The sequence below is a fragment of the Haemorhous mexicanus genome, chromosome 14 (assembly GCF_027477595.1).
Source record: "Haemorhous mexicanus isolate bHaeMex1 chromosome 14, bHaeMex1.pri, whole genome shotgun sequence".
Classification (NCBI taxonomy): Eukaryota; Metazoa; Chordata; class Aves; order Passeriformes; family Fringillidae; genus Haemorhous; species Haemorhous mexicanus.
In genome coordinates this window covers 8,768,494-8,785,991 of record NC_082354.1, presented here as the reverse complement: position 1 = coordinate 8,785,991, position 17,498 = coordinate 8,768,494, and the positions used below count along the sequence as shown (strand labels likewise).

At 46.7% G+C, this 17,498-nt stretch overlaps 1 protein-coding gene and 1 long non-coding RNA gene across 8 annotated transcripts in view; one reads left to right on the top strand and one right to left on the bottom strand.

Annotated features, from left to right (window-relative positions):
- The window catches only part of PASD1 (PAS domain containing repressor 1), a 54,805-nt gene extending 49,140 nt beyond the window's left edge, over positions 1-5,665 (bottom strand). For 4 of the 7 annotated variants that reach the window (XM_059859157.1, XM_059859160.1, XM_059859161.1 and 1 more), the window contains exon 1: positions 5,424-5,664. The gene's annotated coding sequence lies outside the window, so the exon portion shown is untranslated. Of the gene's footprint in view, positions 1-5,423 lie in introns of all 7 variants that reach the window. The other 3 variants (XM_059859163.1, XM_059859158.1, XM_059859159.1) reach the window with 2 other exon arrangements.
- Positions 5,666-5,842: 177 nt separating this feature from the next.
- Positions 5,843-11,135, top strand: LOC132333759 (uncharacterized). Its single transcript, XR_009488259.1, has 2 exons — positions 5,843-6,122; positions 8,667-11,135. It is a non-coding gene; the product is annotated as an uncharacterized LOC132333759 (long non-coding RNA).
- Positions 11,136-17,498: the final 6,363 nt, after the last annotated feature.

The window sequence follows — 17,498 nt, the reverse complement described above, 5'->3', positions numbered from 1 at the left end:
ACTTATGATTCACACGAGAAGCATGTAAGATTAAACTGTTCTGTGACACAGCAAAGGGCAGGTGAAGATCACTGCCAGCATTGCAAGCCCATGGAGCCACGCAGAGTCCATTTACGGCAGCAACAGATCCTAGAAAATACACCATCAAGTATAATGCAGTTACTGGCAACACAGTCTGAAGGAAAAATGTCTCTGGCCCAAAATCTGATGAACAGGTTGGACTAGGGAGGACACCAGAAAAATCTGAAGGCAATTGTGCCTGTCTTGTGCTGCAAGGAATCTGCATTGTACATTTTCAATGTCTAGTGTTGAGAGGAACTCAGACGTGGGAGAAAAAAAATTCAAACCTGCAGGAACAGAGAATAATATTTCTTGCCTCATCTCCCAAGAAAACAGCAGAAGACTTGATACATGGGGTTAAAAATGTAAACAAACAAGATCCATTCTCCTTTCAAGCATACATTAAAAATATGACTACACTGCAGAGCAAAGAACTAATTCTGCAAATGCAATTTCCTATCTCCAGGAACACTCTAATTTAATTGTATAACCTCTTTCATAAGATTATCAAGATCTATCTCAAAACTACCCTAATTGAAAGACTCTTATGCAACTTCAGTCCTTGGGTAGATACTAGCTTTCTTCTAATTCTCCACCCAAATTTATTCATGACCAATTTAGAAAATTTGACCTAGTGCAGATGCTATCTTTTAGCTTAATTTTTTACTGCCCTCTTGCTACATAGCGCCAATTGTGTGTAAAATACCCCAGTGTAGTCTGTCCCTTCACTGGTTCACCTGGCCTGAGCTAAAGAGATGATGCTCTCTAACCTCACTTTGTAGAACAGATGTGTTTGTGTAACCACATCTCTAGCCCTCCTGCCACTGGAATTTAACGTTCTCTTGGTGGGGATGTCTGCAACTATGCAAAGCATCGGTAAACCACTCCAAAAACATCCTGGGGCTCTTGCATGGACACCCTGTATGATGAGCTGCACATTGATTGTTATCACATTTCCCTGAATTTCTCACATTATTTTCCTTTGCTATCCAAGGACATCAGTGGTCCCCTTCCCAGCTGCATCTCAGTGCTTGCTCCCAGGTATCTTCTGAGCAGCCACTGCATCCACATCTCTCCCTTCTGTCGTGGACAACTGATGAGCTCCTATTTCACACTGGAAATTCTTGTTACTGATCTCCATGCTTATGACTTTACTTGACTTTGCACTCAGCACTATTAAATGCCATTTTATGTCTATCACTCCCAATCAACAAAGTCATCTAAATACCTTTCATGTGATAATCTGACCCTCCTCTGTACTGACAATTCCTCCCAAGTTTTTATCATCCCACACAGCTCCTGGGCACACACCCACACCCTGCACACAGGTCAGAGTGGATCCATTCAGCAGGCCCAAGCCTGGTCCCAAGGGAGCAGCACCACCAATCTCCCTCCATCCTGGTGACTTTCTCTGAGTACCTCTTTCCATTCAGAGAACTTTATTTGCATGCAATGGTTGTATCTACTCTTTGGCCAGGTTCTTTTCTACCTTTCACTTCTTGTCTTGAACCACTATCTTCATTTTAAGCCGTAACATCCTGTGAGGCATGGTATCACATGCTTGGCTTTAGATAAATAACATTCCTACCCTACCCCATCTAAATGATCTGTTATACAAAAAAGATGTTAGATTAGTCTAGCACAATCCATCTTTGATAAAATCTCGCTGTAATTTAGCCTGCTTCCTCATTATTTCCATGTCTAATTATTCTTTCCTACAAAATACGTCATAAGATGCTGGGTACTGTTGTGCTCAAACCAGCTGGCCTAACATTTCCTGCACTGCTTTTTTATTTTCTGAGTCTCTAGGGACTCCCTGTAAAGGACATAAAATGCTTGCCCTCTTCTGCATCTGAAGAGACATGGGAGAGCCTTGCTGCAAGCCAGGCAAGCCTTGTGCCACTGCTTTCAGTATTCCAGGACTGGGATTATTGGCACTTCTTCATTTGTCTCACCAAGATATTTAAGTTTTGCCTGTTTTCCCTGGGTTTTTTTGAAACCTTTGCTATGAATAGCTTTCACTCGCCTGCAGATTTGTCAGTAATTACACTCTGTTCCAGATTCTACAGAAGGTTCTGCTTTCATGAGAAAGTTGTGTCATTATTTAGAGACATCAGTTCCCCTTCCAGTTTAGGCATGTCTAATTTCGGTTCTGTGCAAATTGACTAAATGCAGGTTTTGGTTGAACCCAAATAAGCTCGTTTGAACCTAAATAAGAATGTCCATGCACAAGGTCACATCAGGTTAATCAAATCACTTTAAAAACAGACAAACTAAATTGGTGTAATTTCCCCATGTAGACAAGGCCAAAGACAATAAAGGAATATGAAATAGGTCAAAGTCTCTCATTAATTGCACACACCTTTGTGGTTTGACTGAATCTGGTGATTCTGAGGCTGGGCAGATGTGCAGCCAGCAAGCCCAGCTGTGCACAGAGCTTTTGTTGGGGCCTGCCACCAACCTCAGCCTCCCTTAAATCTGGGCTTAAGTGAGACTGGAGTAACAATAAGTAGGGTCTTGCAAAACTTTTCTAGAGGGACATTGCTCCTTCAGCTTATGGGCCACAGGGCATATAGGCCATATACTTTTGGTCACACCAAAGTAGCAGTGAAACAAGGCAAAAAAACCAGCATGGCCTCAGCCTGGGCTGAGGATGGGACAGAGCTGGTGGAGCTACAGCCAGGAAAGCTGATCACCAGCTGGTGGGCACAGAGCTGCTGCTGCAGCAGAGCAGGGCCCCAGCTGAGCCAGGACTCACTTGAAAGAAGGGGATCATCCAGGTCCTAACAAATAAATACAGTTGTTTACCTGCCTGACTTCCCTGACAGAGATCTGTAACTGAAGTGGTAGAGAGGTCTATCATTTCAATAATACCAGAAAGCATTGGTTCATACTATTTTGGTGTTTGTAAGTTTTACTGTTCTGTTTAAACCCATATTATTTCACTAGGATCTGTAAGTGTTCCAGTACAAGCCCAAATTCAGTTATTCTGATATAGGAACATAACTTATATCTCCAGTCTTGAAAGAATGATCTATGCTGGCATTAAAACCTTTGTACCATTACATGTGAATATTGGGAGGTTGAGTAATTTAGGACAAAACAAAGCAACTTCTGTTCATAGACAAGCCCTGGCTCCAAACTGTAAAGACATCCTACCAATATTTGGGTACTACTAATGAGCAGAAGTTGGATTTGACATCAGTATCTCTGCAATGTAATGCCACTTCCTCTATCATGAGACTTTAATTATGAACTACTCATTTGCTAATTTTAATCTTTACCTCTGAGCTATTTTTGTGTACTTGATGTATGTCTTAAACCAGAAAAATAATTTAATTCAGATATAGTCTCAGTGGCTAAAACCCAGGAATCATCACATATCTTACTGAAGTTTGCAGCTTATAAACACATTTCAGACCAATTTTACTTTTTTCTCTAAATCAAGTAACTGTAATGCACAGCTTGGAACAACCAGGATAAGTGAGCAGCAAACAACCAGTCCTAAAGCCATTTTCATTTTTCCTATTACCTCTTCCAGAAAAATTCTAAAGATTTGGTACTACACATGTTTATCCCAAGAGATACGAACGCCTCCTTTCCACATAAATTTCAACTTTTGGCTTTTCCTGGAGCTTCCTGGCCTCATTAGTGCCTGCTGCATTTGTCAGGGCTCCATCAGCTGCAGAGTCCCGAGTGCAGTTGCTCTGGTCCTCCCTGGTGCAGCACTGACACTCTGGCTTACTCTGATTAGCACATTACAGGAGAGTGATCTACTTTTTTTTTTAATATAGTTTCTAAAAACCCAAAATCCAAATGTATTTTTCTGACTGAATAACTGTGGTGAGGGACTGCAGCCTAGAAAGTTAATAAAAATTACACAAACTCCCAACCAAAACACCACAGTGTCAGACATTCAGCACCAGGGCTGCACACTGCATACTCTTGAAAGTGTCTGCTGCTTCAAACAACATCCCTTAGATCTGTGAGGACTGTGAAGCCTACACATCAAACCCATGAACAGCTAGCTGTCTCTTTAAGCCAAATTCACATTTCCAGAGCTAGGGATTAGCCAGCAGTGATCCAGCAAAATAAGGACAGGGGAGCACCGGCATTCTGCTCAAAAATGAAGGAAGTGACTCCTAAGATTTTCTCATGTATACACCAGAAAGTCTAATCCCTCTAGTGAAATCAGCACCACAGCTTTCACTGCATACAGCAAAATAAACTCCAGCTAATAAATAACCTTGCCCTCCCCAGGCAGGTAAGGCATGGGGCATTTCAACAGCTTTGATTTCAGGGGCATCATTTCCGGAGCCACCCCTGCTGAAGGGCACAACTTCATCCACGGATCAGGGGTACTTGGCACTTGGGTGCCAGTTCTGTCTCCGAAAAGGGACTGATGTGCTGGACTTCTCCAAAATCCACTGAGCAGGGACCTGCCTCCTGCCTCCGGGGACTGTGGCACTTCACAAAGGACTACAGCTCTCCAAACCGTGTGCGACACCTCACTGATGAATCACACAGGGCTCAGCTCCGACCTGCGCTTCCAGTGCGAGCTACCCAGAGCAATCACTTCACAATTTCTGCCACTAAGGACCAAGGCGTGGAGTTATCATTCACAAATCCATGGCTGAAACCTGTGAGGGACTTTCAAAGCCTTCTTAATTCCCCACTTATAACGTAAACATTCTGTAAAATCAAATGACACAACAACCCTGGTGGGAAGAATGACTTTTCAACCTGGATTTTAGATGCTATCTTTAGTTGCAAGACTCATTTCGGAGGTTTTTCTCCAGCCTATTTCAGTCAAATAAATTCCATGAACGAGGAACTTCAAGAGAGAACGAGAAGCCTGCGATTAGACCCATTTCAGTCTCCTGAAAATCAGCTTCCCTCAATCCCAAATCACCGCGGCTCTCAGATGCGCTCAGCCCCTGGCTACTCCCGAGCGGGTCCGAGCGCCGCGGTCCGTGGGCGCCGAGGGACGGGGATGCCGATGCCCGGCTTCGGGATGCGCCGCGCTCCTGCATCCTGGTCCCGGGGTCCCCTTCCCGCCTGCCCTCTACAGCCAGAGCCCCGCGGACACCCTGCGCTGCGTCCTGTGCCCGTCTTGACGGTACACGGATTTTTTAAGGAAAAACCAGAGAACTTGCGGCTGTCAGTTTTCCGTTTCAGAACTTACCTGGGACCATCCTGGCAGTGTCCGACGAAGGTAGGGCGGAGCGGCGAGTGCCGCGTACCGGCCCTGCAGCGGGGGCTTTTCCCGGGCTGCTCCCGCTCCCCACGGGCTGCAGGTGCGGGGACTCTCCCTCCCTCCCGGCTGACCCCGGCAGGGTTCGCGGCGCCGCGGCCGTACGTACCGTCTAGGAAGATGCGCGTCCCGGAGCCGCTCTCAGTGCCATGCCCAGCCTCGGCGCGGTGCCCCCCCGGCGACAGGGGTTACCGCTGGCCGCGGGGTCCCGCTGCCCGGCGGTGACATGGCATGAGCGCGGGCAGGTCGGGGGCGGTGCCGGCGATGCGCGGCGCGGCGGTGGGCGCACGGGGGGCGCGGGCTGCGGGCAGCCGCGGCGGGACTTGTGAAACTCGGCTGTGGCGGCGGCCGGTTGTGTAACGCGGCGGGCTTGGCCCGGCCCCCGGCACTGCACAGGCGCGCTGCTTCCCCGCCCCGCCGCCACCGGCACCCGCCGCCGGCACCCGCGGGCAGAGCGCGGGGCGGAGCGGAGCGCACCTCACGGGAGGAGCGCACGGGAGGAGCCGCGCACCTCCGCGGGCGCGGGACCCGGACGGGGCCGGGCAGGTGGCGCGGGCAGCGGCGGTGTCGTGCGCCGGGAGGAACCGGCAGAAAGTAGGTCACCGCCGCCGATGCGCGGCTACCGGCCGGGGGTGGCCCCGGCCGCGGAGTCCTGCCGGGACCGGCCCGTCCTCCCTCCGTGCGGAGCGAGGCCCGGCCCCGGCTGCCCCGACGGACCCGCAGCCGTTCTGCGCTCCCCGCCAGGAGCGCGGCACCGGCTCCTTGCGCAGCACGAGCTGTGCCCTGACGGGATTAGTCATCCCCTATCGTGAGTCACCCATTTAACATTTGCCGCTTCCTTCCTCATAGGTTTTTTGGGGTTTTTTTAATTCCCTTTCTCCAGTGTAACTGTTTACCCTCCTCTCCAAGGACAGCGGGAAGCTCCTTTCCCCTGCCCGTGACTACGGTCGTGCGCGGCTGCGGGCGCGGAGCCGCAGCTGGCGGCAGGAGCAGCGGGGTCCCGCCTGCGCTCCCGCGGTGTCGCCGGACAGTCGAGCTGGGGCCGCTGCTCAGTCGTGCCATGTGGTCCTGCCCATCGCCAGAGTTTGGTTTATGCTCCTCTTGTGTCTGGAAGCAGTAGGTATCGAAGCTGGGGCATTAAGGCTGTTCAGGAGTCTCTTGCTCTCTCAAGGCACTGCTGGGTGGGGACCAGCGCTGCGCTGGGAAATCACTGGTTGACGCCACAGTTGGGGCGACTTGGGAGAACATCGCTGGGTCCCTGACTCCGGCCCCGGGCTACTCTCCAAGCAGCTTCCAAAACTGAGTGCGCTCCCTTACTAGCAAATAATTTATTGGGGTCCTTTTCCCCCCTCTCCACTCCAAGCAGCTTCCTCTTGGAAAGTTGCTCCTTCACCTATGCAATGCTGGGGGATCTGCTCCCTCTGGGAGTATGTTACTCCCTAGTAGCCCTTTCCCACAGCTGGCACTCTCACCGCTGCCTTTCTTTGCTCAGCCAAAATTCCTGTTCCTCTCCCAGCCCTCGTTCTGCAGGAGGAAAGGGGCGGTACACAGGCAGCCTGCACAACCCCATCCCCACAGTGCCAGTGCCCCAAAGCTCAGCACGAGGGACAAAAGCAGAACCCACAAACAGGGCAGGGGACAAAAGACTTTCCTATGAGGCCGTGAGGTTTTTAATGTGAACCTGATGCCAGTGAGGAAAGATTACAGCAATAACCCCGAGGAACATCAGCTGTTATTGATGAGGACAAGTAAAAGGGCACCTTTGCACACAGTTAATATTTCTTATTTACTTTGCTATCGGAGGCAAAGAAAATAGCTTGGTTGTGCTGCCTGCCACAAGTGGCAAATCTCTTTTTCTCACTTTGAGTGGGTTTTTGAGGCACGTGGCCTTGTCATGTGAAACACAGCAACCCTTCCCTCATTCATGTGGTAAAAATCCTTCCTGCTCACTTTCAGGCAAGATACCAACAGATATCAAATGCAGCATTTCTCTCCACTTTTACCTGGGTTAAGGTGTGCCTCTGCAGCCTGCAGTGCAGCGCTGTCCAGCAGGGACCATCACCAATGGGATGGATGCCACAGCCTCCCTCCATGGACATGCAGATACACATTTGGGGAAGTAGATGGGGAATGATGAGAACATCGAACTCCTCTGTGTCTGAGGCACTTTAAGATTCAGCACCCACAGACGGATGGGTGGGAAGCACAGGCAGGCAGGATGTGGCCCCGAAGAGGCTGTGGTAGGTTTCCCCTCAAGGTACAAGTGCCACAGCCATTGCCCTGAGCTGTGCTACCGGCTGGCCAGGGGTGCTGGCACTGCTGGGACACTTCCTTGGCCATCCCCCATCCCACAAGTCTGACGGGCACAGGAAATGGCATCAACACTGCCTTCTAATGGAGCAAACTGTTCAGAAGTACCACTTTGTCTCATAAAAAAACATTATTTGCTGACCAAAAACATGTTTTGTTTGAAGTGTTCCAATCAACTCCTCTGCAGCCCCTGGCAGGTAGAGCTAGCAGGCTGGGCAAATACAGGGGCCCCTCCTCCTGCAGCAATGGTGAAGGAGTTTTCATATCAATTGCTTTAATTATCTCATTTAGAATAACACACTTTCCACCAAGATCTTTCCAAAAGTTAAGAAAGAACAGGGAAACAGACATTTCTGCCACTGCAAAATTCACACATTGTTCAGCGAGTTGTGGCATTGGGCAGCTTTGGCTGTGCTCAGCGATGGTTGGCATAGCCTCAAATTTGTTTATATTGTTAGTTTTTGACAATGCTGCATTGCAAAGACATGCCAGCAGCAATAAAACCAAGAGAGAGTTGGTTTTGGCCAGAAAATAAGAACATTAAAAAAAATTATCTTTGTTGTTCTTATAAATATTCTTGCGTATGTTTTTATAGATGTTCTTGTGTGTGAATAGAAGTATATATATATATATCTATATATATCTATGTATATATATAAATACGTACATACATGTATATTCATATTATATATGAATATAAAACCCAGCCTGCTGCATTCACTCAGTGGACTGGGAGATCCTGCAGCCTGACAGGATTTTTAGTGGTCTAAGGAGCAACATAATTGAATGAAGAACTAGAAGGATACTTTGAGCTGTATTTTGGAAGATCACACTCCCGTTCACCATCTAGCGTCTCGAGCAAAGGGCTGTCCAAACTAGCTTGTAAATTACACACTGCAAAAATTCCTACCCAGGAAATGCTTGCATTCCTCAGTGCTAAGTCAACAACCAGCCCCGGTTCAGGATCAGGCACCTCAGCCTTGTCTCCCTCCAGAGTGTGCCCAGAAATTCACCGTGATGTTTTCCCCTTTTCACGCTGTAGTAACCGCGAGGCTTGGGATCACGCAAACGAAAAGGAAAGAGGGGAAGAGAGATGACAAAGAGGAAGAAGCAGCCTTGCCTTGGTCCGGAGCGGCTGTTCCTGCGCGGGTTCCGCGGTGGCTCCGGGCAGGGAGCGGAGAGCGGCAGCGGCAGCGCCCACCCGGCGCTCGCCATCGGAGGGTGCGGGCGAGGCCGGCGGGAGCCCCGATCCCGGCTCTGCCCAAGGCAGGGACACAGAGTTAATTGTGTCAGTGCTATTGCACAACACTGTTGCCTTGACACTGTGTCATGTAAAGATTTTAAACTGCCTCTTTATTAGTCATCCTCTATTCATTTTAATTGTGCCTGATAAGCAGGGCCATTTCACCTTTGTGTTTTCTGTTCGAGCTTATCGTGCGTATTTATGTCGCCCAAGAGACTTTCAATCTCTTCCTGTAGCGTTGGTAGATGCAGAGGAATGAGGAGGCATTGCCATCACAGCCTGCTGGGTTCTCACCTGTTTGCTTGCTACCTTTTCAGAGCCCTGCTCTCCCGGTGAGGGCATCTCCACGGGTCCTTGATCCTGGCACCAAAAATGCTCCAGCAGAGGCTTAGGTTAATGCATAGGAACCAGTAAGAAGGGATAGGCTGATTGAAACATGCACCTAATTTTTTTTCAGGATCAAGTGCTGTAGGTGTGTGCTTAACACCGCAGGACTCACTTTGATCTTCTCCCAGGATAGAATTTTCTATGGATTAAATTCTTGCCTCTGAATTAGGGTATTGGTTATTTAACAAAATCAAAGCTGGGAGATGAATAACTAATTATTGGATTTAATGCAAAGAATACAGTGAAAGTTTATGGAGTATTTTAATCTCACTTACTTGCAACATAAAAATATACTGCCTGAGAGTTTACCCGTGTGAACTCTGTCCCTGAAATTCTTTATCTAGCCTTATCTTTGTCAAGTCTGAAGTTTCACTGAAAGTTCCTGGAAATAGAGCATTGTCCCTTCTGTGGCATTATGACCTTCTCCTCACCTCAAACATCCCCAGAGTCTGGTGTGGGAGGAGGAAGGGCCCTTTGGCCAGGGACAGTGCTGCCCACCTGTAGGAGCAGTGCAGGTGGCACAGCTGCTGCCCCAGGAGCTGGAGCACTGCTGGCACTGCAGGGACTGTTTGCTTAGAGCACACATCTGCTTCAGGAAGGTTATCAGAGCCCTTCTTCACCTGGAGATGGATCTATTCACTGGCTTTATTTAGTTTCACCTTAATTGTCCCCGTTTAAAAAGGCTCAAAGGTAGAGTTCAGGTTTGAGCCAGAATCATGTGAGGAGATGGGTAAAATCCCATTCTCAATTAAGTTCAGAAAAAGGAACAGAAACACCATTAAAGGCAGAACCAAAAACACATTTACTCCAGTGTGAACAGTATTTCCCCCCTAGCATAAGATCTTGCATTCCTGTGGGCTGAAATGAGCTACTCACTGTCCTACCCAGCATCTTCAAGGGCCACTTGGGATATTATGCAACTGCTTAAAAGGATGATGAACATACATGAAAAAGTTAATCACCATTTAGGACAAAATTCCACCTAAGCTTTTGAGAACCAACTGGAATATTTTCATTTCCATCATCCAGGACCTTATTTTGTAGAAAATGTTTAAGATAGTTCGTATAGAGGCAACAGAAGTACCCAAATTTTGTGTGCATTTAAGGCACTGTATTGCCTTGTGCTGGAGTAATACCTTGGCCAGATAAATGAACATATTTATTTGAAAAGCTGAGAAGTGCCCAAGTCATATTTTTGGCCCAGAAAAAGATTAAAGAATACTTTTCATGTGGCTGATCGTACTTCCAAAAATAATTATTATTTTTGAAAAGAAATAAAGTGTTCTGACTTAACTGCAGTAAAATATTCTCTGATAAGTATTCTTGTGATCTGTTATTCTGCCTAACTCGAAGAAGGGAGGGGGGAAACTTGCACAAACAAGAGCATGTCTGCCTTCTCCTGCCCATATTCTTACATGAGAGCATACAAGCTAAAGCTAAAGCTCCTTGACCACATTTTAACTTGATCCCACAGGATAATGTACCTATGAATTAATTTTCTTTGATGCTTGGTTCATTTCTTCTGGAGACTGTGCTGAAGACAAATTCAGACTGCTGCATTTAAACATGGGTTAAGTCACCTCTGATTAGTATAATCAGCTATCAAGGAGCCTCTTGAACAGGGACATAAAATAGAAACTTAATAATAATTATGTTAAAGGCACAAATCCCACTGAATTCAGCCGGCAGAGGACAAATGAGCAGAGGGAGCACGAGGCAACAGCAGCAGCTGCAGTATTGTCCTTGGATGGAGCACAGAGGAAGAACAGAAAAGTCAGGGCAGAATTACTGTCCATCATCTGCAAGTGCATCCTTCCTAATAAATCAGTGGTTACTACTTAGCACATTGATATTTGAATAAACATTGATATTTCCTATTAATACTTACGCTGAAATTTATTCCTACGAGGTGGTAACACTTTGAAGCTTCTCTGTGGTACTTGCCCATTCTTAGTTACTTGATCCCATTCACAGCAGTTGGGAATTGTGTAGGTCAACTATTCCTTGCCCTGAAGGTTTCCACTTTCCCTCTTGGGCCTTAACTCAGGGCACATGCAAAGGTAACATTATAACCTTAGAGTTTTCAACATGTTGGATTAGAGCAGCAACTGCTGACTCCAAGATAAAACCCAACGGGCTTCTGGCCAAATGTGCCAGATGGAAAGTTCCCCATGTCACCTGGACTTCCTACTCCAACCCAGGGTCTGGCCAGACACCCAGGTTGTACCTGTGGGTGACCAAGGACACCCTTGTTGGGAAGGCTCTCCTGTACAGGAGCTGCTCCGTCCATACCTCCCCATCTTTCTCACAGCTACTGTCATTCTCCTCCTCTGTTGTGCCTGGACTGGGCTATGGCCAGAGGGCTCCCAGCTACATCCTAATCTCCTCCCAAAACTGGGTAAGTGGGTCAGAAAGTGGCACTAGGCTGGCTGTGCCTTGCAGGCAGTTCCAGAGGCCCTGCTTGCCCCCTCTGCAGCCTTGCTGCTGGGAAAACCTTCCCTCTGCAGACCCACCTGCAGCAGGGTGCTGGGAGAAGCTGCTGCTGATTTCACTTGGTAACGATAGCAAAATCTTCCTTTTCATCACCAAGTGACCTGTGTGGCCCTTTCCCAGCTCTCTACCAGAAGACAATAAAATCAAGACTATTTAAGATGGACAAGGATGCAGCAGAAAGCAGACAGGGCATTTGTGTGGAGAAGACAGTGGGGTTGACACTTCTACCACACCCTGATTGGAAAACACTGAAAAAACACTACAAATATATCTGTGTACATCTGGGTATGCACCTGATACCATTCAAACTCACTCACCCCAAACAGCCACTGTGGAAAGGCCAGGCATAGTTTGACAGTCAGATTATAAATGCCAAGCAGGGACCTTTTAGGCATAAACTGTGCCAGTGGTTCTTCAGAAGAACTAAGCAGCCTGATGGTCTCAAGGGACCACTGACAACACAACCCAGACACTGGAAAGGACAGAAGCCTGAAACACAAGCCCCAGGGCAGAGCTCCCCAAACACCTTCCTTAATGGTCTTTTAGGATACACAGAAAAAAAAAAAAGTGTACTTCATCCCTGCACCAAAGTCAACATGATTCTTGGGTAATTTCTACTGTTTTCCTTCTGCCTTTCTTTAAAAACACTGAAACTTTCTAAATAATTTCCTGAATACATAAAACAGGTGGACTGATATTCAACAGAGATTTTGCCCAAGAGCAGGATGGCCTGAAAGTCTCATGTATTGCTGAGGCTGTGCCACTCTGCTCATCCCTAAACAAAAGCAAGTTAAATTGCAAGTCTATGAGATTTTATCACTGTTTTACCACAAAATGATACTGAAATGTGCCAAAAAATATTCAGAACTGCGTGGGATGTTACTGCACTCTCTACTCACAGAAAAGCACATGGTTTTTCTGGGCACAGGGAAGGTGCTGAACATCATCAGTGAATTGATTATGGTACTGGAAACTAGTATTATGTGACAGATTTTGTCTACAAGCAGTATTGCAAGAAGTCATCCCCAATAAGAGGAAATGAACCTCTGGCTCTGATTTTCCCTGGGAAAATCAGGTTCATTATACAGCTCTAAGTAATGGCATTTTTGTGTGTCTACAGAAAATGAATATATGAGACAGTTGGAATTTCCTCATCTAAATGGGAATATCAAGATCAGTTTTGGTCAGGGCTTGTGATTGAAGAGGGGAGCTACCTAGTGAGCATGTTTCCATGAAAGTCAGGAAGTGTTTTGCAGAAGTAAGACCTGTGAAAAATGGATTGCATTTTGGTCTTTGGACTTGGCTCTTTACTTGGCCCAGATATGAAGGTGATCATGAGGGCAGTTATGTACTGCCACACTTCTCACCCTGACCCCAAACCTCCACTGCACCCCTGACTGTCTTAGAAACAGCTTCAGGTTCTCTCCTCATTAAGAAACCCCCTCTCACTTCTTATTCCAGGAGAGCATCTCCTGGTGCTCCTTGTCTGGCAAGCCAAGCAGCATCTTCCCAGCACATTTGCAGGCAGCCAGATGAGACTGATGAGGTTTGTGGTGTGGATCTGGTTTTTTCAGATTTTGGGTTCAGTGATTTTTTTTTTGTTTTGTTTTTTTTGGTTTTTTTCTGTTTTTGTTGGTTTTGTTTCATTTCTCTGGTTTTGGTTGGCTTTTGTTTGTTTGTTGTTTAGTTTTTTTGGGGGGGTTGGGAGGGTTTGACTTTTTTAAATTTCAGCACAGTATGCAAACAATATAGTTCTGCAGAACACAGCCTGAGGGTTCTCAGAGCACTGGAAACCACTTTTAGGAAAATTCTAGCTTACAACAAACTTTGTTTCAATAAAGCAAAAGGTGATGTCCTGCCTTGGACGATCATTGCTGTCATTGTCACATCTAGTTTCACTGAGTTTTCATCCTTGCCATGTCCATTTAACACATATGCCTGCCCTTAACCCTGGTGGTGGTTCTAGTTTGCAGAATAAATAATTTCAGCTGAGTTAAAACACAAGCAAGAGACTCCAAAAATGGATGTTTAAAAGTGCATTGTTTCTTCTGGAGCTTCAGTCCTTTCAGTGGCAGCACTTTGGGTGACCTGCATTAGACAGCACTGGCACAGAGCACTACAAAAGCAGCACTCACTGTGGGTTTGCTGCCTTGTCATCATCTCCTTCAGTGAATTCAGACACCGTGCAGTACCACATACCCAGCACAGATAGTGTCACTAGCACAGCAACTGGTGGCTGAATCATAATGAAACTATGAAGAGGAAACCTGTCACAAGCTGAAGGAAACACTTGATTTCAGTGGAGTGTTTCATCTCCATACAAGGGCTGACGTTAAGGATGCTGCTGAGAGAATTAACTTTTGCCCTGGTCACTAAATGTAGCTTTTTATGCAGTTATTTACTGCATAAAAAGTTGATGGTTCTGTTGCCATGGGAAATAGGAATACTTGCCATGACAACTGCAGCAGAATGTGGCACATAATCCACTTCACACAGAGCATCTTCCAAAGCAACTGCTCCCATTCATATATCCTACAAAATTCTGCATCCTTGAGAGCAATTCAGTGTGTGTTTTTCAGGCACAGTGGTTAATCTGCACTTTACCATGGCATATTTCCTTGTGTCTAATACTATTTATTACTTGGCTCTTACATATCCCTTTCAGTAATACATCTGAAAGCACTTTGCAAAGGTAATCTCTACAAAAACTTCTCTGTTTATCTCACAGATGAGCAATTCAGGCAAAAAAAAAAAAAAAAAAAAAATCACTTGAGTCCCCACAGACCATTAGGATCAGGACTGGTATTTGTACCCACGTCACTTGGGCCAGGGACAGGAGCATTGCAAGAAGGTGGGATGAACTCTGCAGCCAAAATCTGCACCATCAGGGCAGAACAGCTGCTGGGGAAAATTTCAGGGCATCTGTGCCTCTGATCAGACAGGAACTACATGCCACAGTGATGTCCTTGAGCCCTGATTTGGGTGCACCTGGGTGGCTGCATGACTGCTGGACACTGTGGGCAGTTTGGGCACGGAGGGCACTCCCTGTGCCTGCCAGAGCACTGCAGAGAAAGGACTGTGCTCCCTGTAGCATTTTGTTCCTGACGATGCAAACATCTGAAAACATCTTTCCCCATCCACACAGAGGAGCTGTGCGTGCTGCTGCACAGATCAGAGGTGTGCACACTAAAATAAAGCACACGCTGTCTTTGCTGAGTTCATCCTGGCCAACCTGCAGCTCCAAGCACCCTGCAAACCTGCACTGCCCTTTGGCAGAAGGGCTTCCTCATGCCAGACCTCGTGCTGCTCCCCAACAGGCACAGCCAGTGACACATGGCGAGCAAACGCCACCAGCTTGGGTGGCCAGGCTGCACTTGCTCTGTCCTGGGAGCTCACTGAAGCCCTGCCATGCCTGGCCCACTAGTGGAGCATGGAGTTTTCTAAAATTATTTGCCTTAAAGTAATTTCTGGATGGGGAAAAAAAAAAAAAAGAGAAAACAACAAATTATGATCAAGAGTTATGAGTAACCTGGAACACCAAGAATGTGCTTGGAGTAAATATGTGACTGAGAAAACTATTACCAACCCAGACGATAATTATTCTGGCTATTTACCTCTTAACCTTGCCAGACACGTTCAAAAGTGCATAACAAGTGACATCTCTCCTTTATCACAAGATTTAGCCTAGAGGGGAACTCTCTCCCTTTGAGTTACCAACGTTAACGATGTTGCTTTTGGCTTTGGATCCATTTGCCTGCTTTAAAAAACAGCCCTGACAACTTTTTTCCACCATTTAATTTGTGTAGTCACAGTAATTAAATATGAATCTTCAAATATTGCTTGGCATGGTGCAGATTTATCATCAGTCAAACAGTCTTCTGCCCATTTTCATAATTATTGCTGTTCAGATCAAAATGGTTATGTGCTGAAAGACTGTCAATTTTCTCCTTTTAGTTAAGTTCTCAGTTGTTTGCCCTTTTGGCAGTGCTGCATAGAAGTTATGTTTCATAATTAAATTAATTCCCATTCGCATATGGAGGCAATAGTTTCCTTTCCAATTTTTTTTTTTGTATTTTACTTGAAAATGTTTCTTAAAATATGGACTCCAATACATCCTGCAAGGAGCCAACATATCCTTTAATGGCATCTTAGGCAACACTGCTCGTGTGCAGCCCTGAATGAGTGACAGGACCATATAAATCACCTGGATATTTCAGTTGGTTGTGGTGGCCTTGATGGCCAAGAAAGTTCTGCCTGATTGGTGACTTTAATCCTCCCTGCTCACATGGGAGGTAGATTTTGCAAAGAATTAACAGTGACTTCAGGCCTTTGCTCAGATTGAAGGGCAGGGCTTTTTCCATCTCCACGTGGAGCACTTTTACATAATGGCTGCCACCAGCTCTGTGTATTTTCTTCAACTTGTATTCCCTGGACAGGCCAGCTTTGCACTAAAGAGGAAAGATGACAGAAGTACTTTTGGGCACCCATAAACCCTGGCAGGAGCAGCCTGTGTGATTTCCATGCCTCAGAAAGTGCTGGGTGAACTCCCCAACTCCATCCCAACTCCCCAGGCAGGTGGCTGACAATGTTACCTGTCCATCAGTCATGCTGTCACACAAGCTGTTCTCAGAGTCCCTGCCTAACTGTTCATGCATTTCTATCTACTCAGAAACCCTGCTGGCTGTCTTCTCCTCAATAAATAAATATGTAGCTTCTTGTGAACAAAGTCTTAGCAGATAGAAGAAACCTCTTAAGAATGGTTGAGGTATGAGAACTAGTACAAAAAAAGCTGCAGACAAGTTGAAATACTTAAAGTGCTAAAAAGCCCCAAAGATTATTTTCACTAAAAATCAGTAAAGGTGAGAAAGGAGCAGGCTGTTCCTGCTGCATGTGCCTTTTAAAAGCCCTCAGCAAGCACACTCTGTGTGTCTCAGCACCCTGCTGATGCTGGGTGCTCCCAGGTGGGTGCTCCATGGGCACTGCAGGAGCTGCTCAATGCATGGATGGTGCTGAGAGCTCAGGGGCCTCAGGGATGGGACCAAAGGAGAAGAGAGATTGAAAACATGACCTTTGTCTTAGGAGGGAACAAGGAGTTTTTCACAGCCATGATTAAGCCCAAGCTTTTTAGTTCCTGCCTGTGTATGCCTGGGACTCAGTGCCCCTGCTTGGACAGGAGCAAAAGCTCTCCTGATTCACCCAGGCCTGCAGGTCCTGCCCTCCTGGTGGGAAGATGCAGAACATGGTCTCATGCAGCTCCTGAACTTCTCAGCACATGGCTCAGGGTTTCATCACAGCCCCTAAGAGCTGGGAGAGCATTTCTTCATCTCACAGAAGTCAGATCAGTCTTTTTTGAAAAGGAGCTTTCATCACAGATTAGTCACTGTGAGACTACAGCTTCGGATGGGTTTTTTAAATCTTCATACTCAGTAGAGGTTAGAGTTACAGCTGCTGGTGAAGATGGGCAAACCTCAACTTTTCAACAGGTTTCCTCTAAGAGAAGGACTTGCATTTTGAGGTGCTGAACCAATTGACTTTGCAATTTCCTGCTCACAGGCAAAACCCATTGCCCACACGAACATCAGGTGCTTTGCTCTCACTGATCAAAACACACAGGGGCCAGGGAGCAGTGAAATGATCTCTGAGGAACATCTCCTCCTCCTCCTCCCTCCATGGAGGCCTGGAGGTGCCCCTGTGCATGGCCAACGTTCAGCTGAGTGTTTCTATTCCAGGTCTCAGCTGCTGGAGCAGTTG